Genomic DNA, 10036 nt, shown 5'->3' on the forward strand with positions numbered 1-10036 from the left:
AACCCCCCACTTTGCCTCTTAAATTCATCATATCAGGGAGATCATATGAAAATTGTCTTTCTCTGATTGACTTATTTCGCTCAGCATGATACCCTCTAGTTCCATCCACGTTGTTGCAAAAGGCAAGATTTCATTTCTTTTGATGGCTGCATAGTATTCCATTGTGTATATATACCACATCTTCTTTATCCATTCATCTGTTGATGGACATCTAGGTTCTCTCCATAGTTTGGCTATTGTGGACATTGCTGCTATAAACATTCAGGTACACATGCCCCTTTGGATCACTACATTTGTATCTTTAGGGTAAATACCCAGTAGTATGATTGCTGGGTCATAGGGTAGCTCTATTTTCAACTTTTTGAGGAACCTCCATGCTGTTTTCCAGAGTGGTTGCACCAGCTTGCATTTCCACCAATGCAGAGGAGGGTTCCCCTTTCTCCATATCCTCGCCAGCATCTGTCATTTCCTGACTTGTTAATTTTAGCCATTGTGACTGGTGTGAGTTGGTATCTCATTGTGGTTTTGATTTGTATTTCCCTGATGCAGAGTGATGACAAACACAATTTTTATTCGTTTCCATGCCAGCTCGAATCAGAGAGGTCCATGCTTTCTTGGCAGCTCGACAAAGAAAATGTGGTGAGCGCCAATTACTGGGCACTGTGGGAAATGCTTTGTAAGTGCTCCCCTATTTCATTTTCCCAAGAAACACCTGAGGTTCTTGTTCCCACTTTGCAGATCCAGGAGGCTCAGGTGTAAGGAAGCTGTGTCTCCACATTCATCGAGCTAAGAGTAAAGAATCCCTCCAGCTCTGCTTTGTCCCAGAACCTGTGCTCTCAAATACAACATCCTGTGCCTCCAAAAACCAAATGCAAAGGGAGAAGTGATGATGTGTGGACACCAGAGGCTGGCGTTTACTGGAGGAAGCGTGAACTCCGAGAAACAGAATGGGAAGGGTTCTAGAGGAAAGGCAGTGGCTCAGGAAATGAAAAATATGAGACAGAAATAAGCAAGGGAAAAGGGATGGAGGGTGGAGCCAGAGGCACGGGTTTATAGAAAATTCCTAACATTTATCAGACCAAAGGAAACATCTTTATTTTTAGTTGAACAGAAACTCCCACAACATCTATTCAATTTGGTATGTTTAAATGGAGGATTATAAATGATACCCTCCTGCCCACCACGAGTTTACTTATGGGAAATGAACCTCCCTTTGACACGGAGACAAGCTTCTTAATCATTAGCTAATTCTAGCATGTGGACATTTTTGGAACCAGAGAATTATATTTCAAAGCTTCTACTGAGTGCACGAGTGCTCTGTGGGTATTTTGTCTCAGTAAGAAGCGGAGATGTTGGCCCATAGATCTTGGATAGAAAAGACCTTTGAGACTCTCAGGTGGATTTTCTTGCCAGGCCAGGAGCAGAGATGAATACTATTATACAGAGCCTCTAAAGGGCATACACTTCGGCAATAACTGCTTAGCAATGCCTAGTACTTGAGACCGTATCTGTCTGGCCAAGATTTAGTAGCTCCTAAGCCCTGCCAGAGTTCAGTTCCCACTGAGCCATCTGCCCTCCCTCTGTGTAAAGCAGATACTTTCTCACCAGAATGGTAATAAAAGTGGCAATTGGCAAGGAAAATTGTGACCATTTGTTTAGTTAGTGTAATTCTTCCTTCTCTGAGTCTATGTATTTCCAAGTGGTCTAGCTCCGTATTTACAACTGGTTTTGGGTGAAGGTCAACCTCAGACACGTGGAATTCCCATAAGGGCTTAATTTATAGTGTACGAAGGGGGATAGGAGTTTTTCGAGAGGAGCCTGAACTTGATACTTTGATGTGCTATTTCCCTAGTTTTCGTTATCTGCGACCACTCCAATCTTTGCATATACTGCCTGGTTCACATATGGTTATTCTGTGATCTGAGGAGATCTGAGGGCTGCTGAACTGGCCGCCTCTGAAGGCCAACAGACATTCCAGTCCCTGAGTTCACTGGGACATCCTGTCTGACTGCCCCGCAGGGGAAAGAGGAGAAGAAGGAATGAGATTCGGCAGCCATATTGTTTGGGGAATTAGTAGCTGTGTGTCTTTTGGACAGTTACTTACTGTTTCTTTTCTCTGTTTTGTTACTGGAAAAGCAGGGTAATGGGACCTGTCTCCCTGGGTTTTGGGAGGAATGAATAAGGCAGCGGGCTAACAATGTGTAGCTCCTGATACACTAACTGAATACCAGCTCCGTAGACATTTTAGTTCTTCAGCAGAGTCCAGAGAGGACCGGTTTATTCAGGGAGTGGTCCCATCTTGTTCTGTCAACTACAGTAATTTGGTAACTACGGAAGTTTTATGTAGAGAGGAAGAGCAGAACAGGATGGAAAAAAAAATATGGTGTGAGGATATGAAAGTTGGAAATCGTGAAGTACTGATTTGTGAATTAAGTCACTCTACCTGAATTCAAATATGTATTTGTTTTCCCATTCCCTGTTGCCCCAGTGATCCCAAATCTCTCAGCCGTGGCCATGGTACCCACCATCTTTGGGGGCGTGGGGATTGCTGGCTGCTACTTTAGAACCCCTGCTTGTCCCATCCTTGGCTTCACAGCATTTTCAGGCCCCTCTTCGCCGGGGTGGCACGCACTCCTTTACCCACCTCTGAGGCCTTTGTGCAGCACATGGAGAATGAGGACACAGAAAAGCGTCACCCAGGTGCTGCTGAAACTTTGGCGGTGACAGACTTTGAAGAAGCCGGTGCCCATCAAAGAGCATCACCTTCCTCTGTCTGGCCATTGTGTGGCTGTTTTGAAGGTTGCTGAGAACCCAGGATCTTTCTTTGTTCTTAGTTTTCTATGAGATGTGAAGAAACAGGAAGGGAAACCTGCTTCCGAGAGACACTTAATCCAAAAGAACGGGGGTGGGGGGGAAGAGGGGGACTTTTTTCCAAGGTAGGGTCAATGCTAGAAACCATAACTTGGGAGTGGAAAATGGAACAAAAGGTGAATGATGCTTTTTAAATGAGCCCATTGGTTTCATGAAACCTCAATACTTTAAGATAACATGAAAGCATGAATTTTTAAGCATATATTTTAAGAGAATAATGGATGTATATACATAGACACACCTACACATTTTACTGCCAAGTTACAAAATTCAGGCTATAGAACATCTAAACTTTCCTACATGGCTTGGCAAAAACCAAATCTCACATATAGGTACCACATCGAATCCAACTCTATTTCAGGAGGTGAAACAGATGGGTGCTGGAAGCCATTCAGCTGTAATTCTAATTAGTACCATGTTCAGTTTGTAGCAAAGCATGCAAATAGCTCATTTGCCTTTGAAAATGACACAATTTGAGATATTTTTCAAGGAGTTGTCCTGACGTGCTAAACTCACTCATGATTGTCCTCCTTGATTTGAATTCATCTTGTGCTAAATCACCTCCCGGATTTCCCCAAATTCTCTATTTTAGTGCTTTGTTCATACTGTTATATTTTAATATTTGCCAGGTCCTGTTAGGCTACCACGCATTGATTGGCTCACAGAATTTTATGTGAATTTCACTTTGTTGATTTTCGGCTTCCTGTGCCTAAGCTCCAGAATGTTCTTCACTGAAGTTCTGTCAGTTACAATGTGTTGGATATTGTGATGCACATGGGATTCCTGCTTCCTATGCAGAAGCCTGTGAGTAGCTTTCCAAAAACAGGTGACTATTATGAGCCAAAGGTAGGAAGTTGTTCTCAGCAGTCCTATAAGGTAAGCATTTCCTTATAAATGCAACTCTTGTATCCAGAATTAAACTGAGCAAACAGTGAAAAATCTGTATTTATCATGTAACGAGGGGCTTGAGGTTGTTTCTATAACAAATCTCTTTAATAACCTGGGAAGGAGTGTGGGAAGAGTTTATTGTTACATGTGATGGGAAAATTTCTAACTCTGAGACCCAGGAGATAGCAAAAAAGAGGAAAAAGCAGTTTCATTTGTAAGCTATCTGCATTTTCTAGACCTCAGTAAGTCATAATTCTAAGAAGTAAAATCTGGTGTGAACTTGAACTTGTACACTTAAGTTAAAAATCTAAGCCAGTGACACATTGCAGAAGATAAGACTGTCTTCCTCTTCCAAAACATATAATCACTCCTCTCCCCACTCCTTTGGCTGGTTTGCCCCATTTCGTGGTAGAGTCGAAATATTTCAAGCTAAGATAACAGAGTCAAATTCAAGGTCTTCCTAGCACAACTTGGGGAAATGCCAAACATAGCAGCATATTGTTCTTGACAGGTACAACTCCATCAGTTTCTTCAGGGAGAGAAAGATTTGCAGAACATCCCACAGGGAGATGGAGCCAATGCCTCATTGAGTTACAATCACTGAGTTATATTCCTTGACACACTGTATTTACATCTTTCATAGACCCACTGAAAAAAGACAATGGGACTGAAAATGAAAGCAAATCTTAGTAGAAAGGATTCTGTTCAGTCCGTCAATACTATGAAAAGTTGGAGAATTGTTGGGACTTACCTGAGAACAAACTATTTTCTTTGAGCTATTATTAGCACGCTGGACAAACACCACAGTAAACTGTGAATGTATATCATACCGCCTGACCTTTTCTTTTTGCCACTGACTGACCATGGGCTGTGCCAGTCGTCAGCACCTGTCCACAGAGGTACTTTCCACATGTATGTTCATTAGGTCTCTGTCAGACTTGATAGCTCATCCTATGATACGGGCCTATTATTTCTGAATAGGCAGTACAAAGTTTTAGTCTGTGTCTTTAGCAGGTAGAGGATGGGAGCTTCTCCAGGGATATAGCCTTAAACATTTGCCAGCCAAACCCGAAATTATGGGAGGTTTTTACAGTGACAGCTCACATTTAGAAAATCAGCTTTGCTTTCCCTTATTGTAGCTGCTTTATTTAGCCTTTGCTTTGTTAAGGGAAGAAAAACCGAATGGGGGAAAGATCAGTGTGTCCTGGTAGATTGTTTTTGCATATTTAAAACAGGAAATATGTTCGTGTTGCTTCTAGGCATTTAGGCAGCGCCTCGGCAACTGTGATGGGCAGATGGGAATCGCCACTATTTAGAAATATCTGCTGAGAAACATATATCACAGCTGCCCATTTAGCTAATGTAGACTATTTGTAATGTCATTTTTAATGCATTGGATATTATTTTGTGCACACAGTGCCCAAACACAAGCCCATCCTCCTAAGTACCTGTGATTTTCTGGGAAAAATATTTATAAACGATTATCCCTAGAGACTATTTTTAAACAGCCAAATGGCTATATACCCACGAACATTTGAACAGTGAAATATTTAGAATTATTGAAACAACGTACAGAATACGAATCCATTCTAGGAAAAATTGCACACAATGAAAATGGTGGGCACAGATGGGTAGCAGTGGTATTTGTAGATACCGTGCTTCATGCATGGGGCTTGGCTGAAGGGATATCGACGTTGGCTTCATGTTGCTAATCCAGACCTCATAGTCCTTGAGGCAGTGTGTGCAAGAAGTTACGCTGTTCCCACGTGGGAGGCCTTAAAGACATATGTGGGTAGGCTCAGATTTCCTGATTGTTTAGCTCGGTTCCTGTCTCTCCATTCACAAAAGCAAAATTCCAGAAGTAGAGAGAGCGATGGGGTGAATTTTAGCTATTGACAAACCTCTCTAAACTGTCCCAGGTGACTCCTGGTCCGTACCTATGTAAAGCTGGACTCTCGGCATTTCGTGACTTGGTCCTCTTCTTTCCCTGGTTAGTCTCTGATACAATTGGCTTGGATGTAGTTTACGTCAATCAGTTTGCCACGTAAGTGACCAGAACTATAAGTAAGTGCCTGGCATTTGTCGTTCCAACCGATCCATTTTTACCATCAAAAATAATCAATGCAGAGAGAAATCAGAAATACAAATCCATTTCTGCCCAAGCCCTACCTAATCCCATTTCACTGCCTACATACAATTCGTGCAGAAAAAGTACGACCCGACTAAAGCTCCCTGATCCCGACTGTGCTCTACACTTAAGATGATGTTTCATCTGGATTGGGAGCTTGGTTTTGGAGATGGAGGAACCCATTGGGCGTCAGTCCACATAGATGAGGTGACTGAGGAATACTGGAGACTTGGTTTAGAGGTCCAACAGATTTGGCTAGAAAAATCCTTTTTTCCGCTAACTTGCCTTATAGCCTTGGGCATGTCACCTCAGCAGTCAACCTCAGTGTCTTCACTGTAAATTAGTCTTTGTTTCCTCCTTTTCCTCCTGTAGTCATTTCAACTTGCGAAACTGACGTGGCTGTTAAAGAAGTGATGTGTCAATAGCACAGTGAGCTCTCCGACGGACAGTCGAGCGCATTAGGAAGGAACACAGATTCTAGAGCAGACATGTCTGAGTATGGACCCGGGATTTGCCCTTAGTATCTCCATCCTTAGTCTAAGTCACTTAACCTCCCTATGCTTCCGTTTGCTCTCCTACAGAAGAGGAATAATCGTAGTAACTAGCGTCATCATGGTGATTAAATTAGGATAAGTAAAGTACTTGGAACAGTATTTGACATGCAGTAAATAAATGATGTTTATTCAGTAACAATGACAAACATTTATTACTACACAATTACAATACTATCATTATTATATTTATTATTTATTATAGATTCCATGTCTTGTGTTCTGTCACTTGATGGTGATGGTGACTTTACACTTTTGGGTTCTTGCTGTGCCTCTAGTTACGTCTGTTCCCTTGCAGGCAGAATTCCAGCTCCAGAAGCACAAAGAGTCTGGTAGCAGCAAGAGTCCTGAGGACCTGCATCTTGGAATCACCCACAGTGTATTGTGGAGTCCCCCGTGTTGTGAATTTGGGCTCAACCAAAAGCTTAAAGGGCTCAACTGAAAAGCTTAAAGGTCAATGATATGCAGTGGAAACACAACTGTGAGGTTACTGGGAGATGGGGATGGTTAATTTTATGTGTCAAGTTGGCTGGCCACAGGGTGCCCACACATTTGGTCAAATGTCATGCTGGATATGTCTGTGTTTTCAGGCGACTTTAACATTGGACTTGGCAGGCTAAGTAAGAAAACTGCTAGACCGAATGGTAGGTGGGTGGGCCTCATCCTGTCAGCAAAGGCATGAATTGAACAAAAAGGATTCTCGGTAAGAGGGAATTCCTCTGGCCCGGCTGCCTTCCAACTGGACATAGGTTTCTCTTGCCTCCGGAGTGCAAGGACACCATCCACTCTCCAGGGTCTCAGGCCTTTGACCTTGAACTGTAACTAAACCACTTACTCTCCTGAGTCTCCAGATTACTGACTCATCCGAAAGATCTTGGGACTTATCAGCGTGTATTATGTAAAGTTTTTCCACGTTTTCACCCTTGCTTGTAGATTAATCTTGTAACAAAGATTTTATTTGACAAAAAAAAAGTGTATCTAACACATCAGTCCATTTATTCAGCAAAAACATGCATTTAAGGTCTATGATGTACTGGGCCCTACACTAGCCTCTGATACAGAACAGAGAATATGGTTGTTACTTTTGTGGAGATTTTAGTCTGGTAGAGAAGAGAGAAACATTGTACAAATAAATGAAATATTTTTATAGGTTATGTGAAAGACATGAAAAGGGTAGAGACTTTGAGGAGTTGCCAATCAAGCTGAAACCTGAAAGACGAGAATCTTTTAATCACATGGCAAGGAAGCAGGGAATTCTGGGCAGAGAGCCGGCCTGAAGACCCAGAGTGGGGAGGCTGACCTGCTGGGGGAATTAAGAAGAAGAGCTTTGCTGAATCCGTGAGCAGTCCATGGGATGAGCAGGGGTGAAGTCACACTATAGGTAGTACGGATACTGGACAGGGCTTTGAGGATCACAGCAAAGAGAATTAGCTAGAAACAAATGGGAAGCTGTGGAGGGTTATTAAGGGTTGGATGAACATGACTTAATTCACATTGATCATGTTTTTTAAAAATCTTTCCAAGCTTGGGACGCCTGGGTGGCTCAGTCCGTTAAGTGTCTGACTCTTGATTTGGGCTCAGGTTGTGATCTCAAGGTCATGAGATGGAGCCCCCTGTTGGGCTCTGTGTGGGAGCATGGAGCCTGCTTAAGATTCTCTCTCTCTCCCCTTCTGCCTCCTCTCCCATTTTCTCTCTCTCTCTCTTTCTCTCTTTTAACAACAACAACAAAATATTCCCAAGCTTACTGAGAAAAGAACTGATTAGCCTGGGCAGGATGGAAGTGGGAAGACCAGCGTCCTTGCTGGTGGTGTGGTGGTCAGCAGGGGATACTGTGTCCTGCGTGGGAGACAGACAGACAGACAGACAGAGGAGAAGCAGCAATAGGAAATGTGTCCTCTCTGATACTTGGCAGTGCTCATTCAGGTCTCACCGTGGGATCCCAGCGTCATTTCATCTCCTTAAGGATTCTTGTTCCTGCGCTGCCCAGAATGGATCAGGATCTACCTCGGCCTCCTTGCTGTCATGCTCACGACACCTCACAGTGTGATTCGTCAGAAACACCTAAGGGCAAGGGATTTTTCTGTTTTTCTTCTTTCAGAATTCTATGTCTGGGATCTAGCCGAGTGCCTGGCACTTCATTCTGATTCAATACATATTTGTTGAATGAGCAAAGGAAATGTGTACTATACACTCTGGTGGAAAGAGAAAAAGTCCCAATTTCCAGAGAGATTTTAGGAAATGAAAATGTAGAGAGTAAGAAACTCTGAATATGTTGTCCAAACTTGATTGAGACAGAAATTCTGGAAACATTGGGGAGGTAAAATCATCTGACACTTATCCCAGAAACCCTCCCCCAACCCTCCAAACTCCCACCTGTAGTCAGCAGGACAAAGCATCAGTGTTTTAACCAGTGAAACATTTTTCGACTCTGCACCACTTTGGGGATGTTAACATCTGCGAGGCTGGCAGGTGGTATCTTCTCAAAAGCTTTAGAGTCCTCGTGTCCTTCTCTGTGCAGGTCCCCATGCGACTATACCGACCAGCACCGTGCAGGTGTTTCTGCTCCAGATACCTCCAGGCCAGGAAAGGCCCCGGGAGGTACACTGTTCAGGAGTTTGGAGAGCATGTTGGAGAAGAAACACTGACAGCACAGCAGTGAAAATGCTACCGCTCAGGGCCCTGAAGCTCAGGAGCGACATTTGTTCTCTTTGTACAAGCTGCGTGTCCTTCACTTAGTCCCTGTTAGATGGGGAACTTAGTCTCTGTGCCACTGAGGAACAGGGGTCTTAAGGGATAGGAATCCAATTCACTACCAATGTCTTATCTGAAAATTAGAGAAAACGCTCGGATCTACCATTGTGAGGATTTATGGGGCTTCTGTGTGCACTGTTTGCACATATTGGACGGGTTAGTTTCAGTAACTTGTGTGATTTATTTGTCCGTGGAGCCAACCAGTAGTTTAAACTAGGCAAAATGGCTTGTCATATTTGGTGTTATATAAACAGAGACTATTTGTGGATTCAGCATCAATAGTCAGTGTGAAAAGATAGATCACTTGAGTTGAAATAAGTGTTTATAGAACTTGTATGGGAAAAAATATGTAAAGAGAATTCATGCCATCTCCCACTTCTGAAAAAAATGGGGAATCCCAACTTGGTAGAGGCATCCTGTAGACCGGGGGAGAAAAGCATGAGTAAAAGCTCAAATTTGGAAATGATCTACTGTCCTTCAACAGTAGAGTAGATAAATAAACTACAGTATGTTTCCATTCAAGAAGATTAGCAAAAAGCACTGAGTGGCATATGACATTAGGGATGAATCTTAGCAATAAAATGTTAAAGTAAAAAGTTAAAAACAGATTAAATGTTTTAAATATCCAGTTTTAGGAGTATAATATATTATAAGAATAAGGAATATATAGGAATCGATATAGGAATATAGGTAGGAGTATATAGGAATAAGGAAGATAATATCCAATATTAGAAATATATATATGAATATATAAATATATAAATAAATAAATAAATAAATATATATATATATATATATATATATATGATAAAGCTACATAGAAATGTGAGTGAAGGATTCAGGTTGC

Source organism: Lontra canadensis, unplaced genomic scaffold (assembly GCF_010015895.1).
Source record: "Lontra canadensis isolate GAN:19392208 unplaced genomic scaffold, GSC_riverotter_1.0 scaffold39, whole genome shotgun sequence".
In the NCBI taxonomy this organism is placed as follows: Eukaryota; Metazoa; Chordata; class Mammalia; order Carnivora; family Mustelidae; genus Lontra; species Lontra canadensis.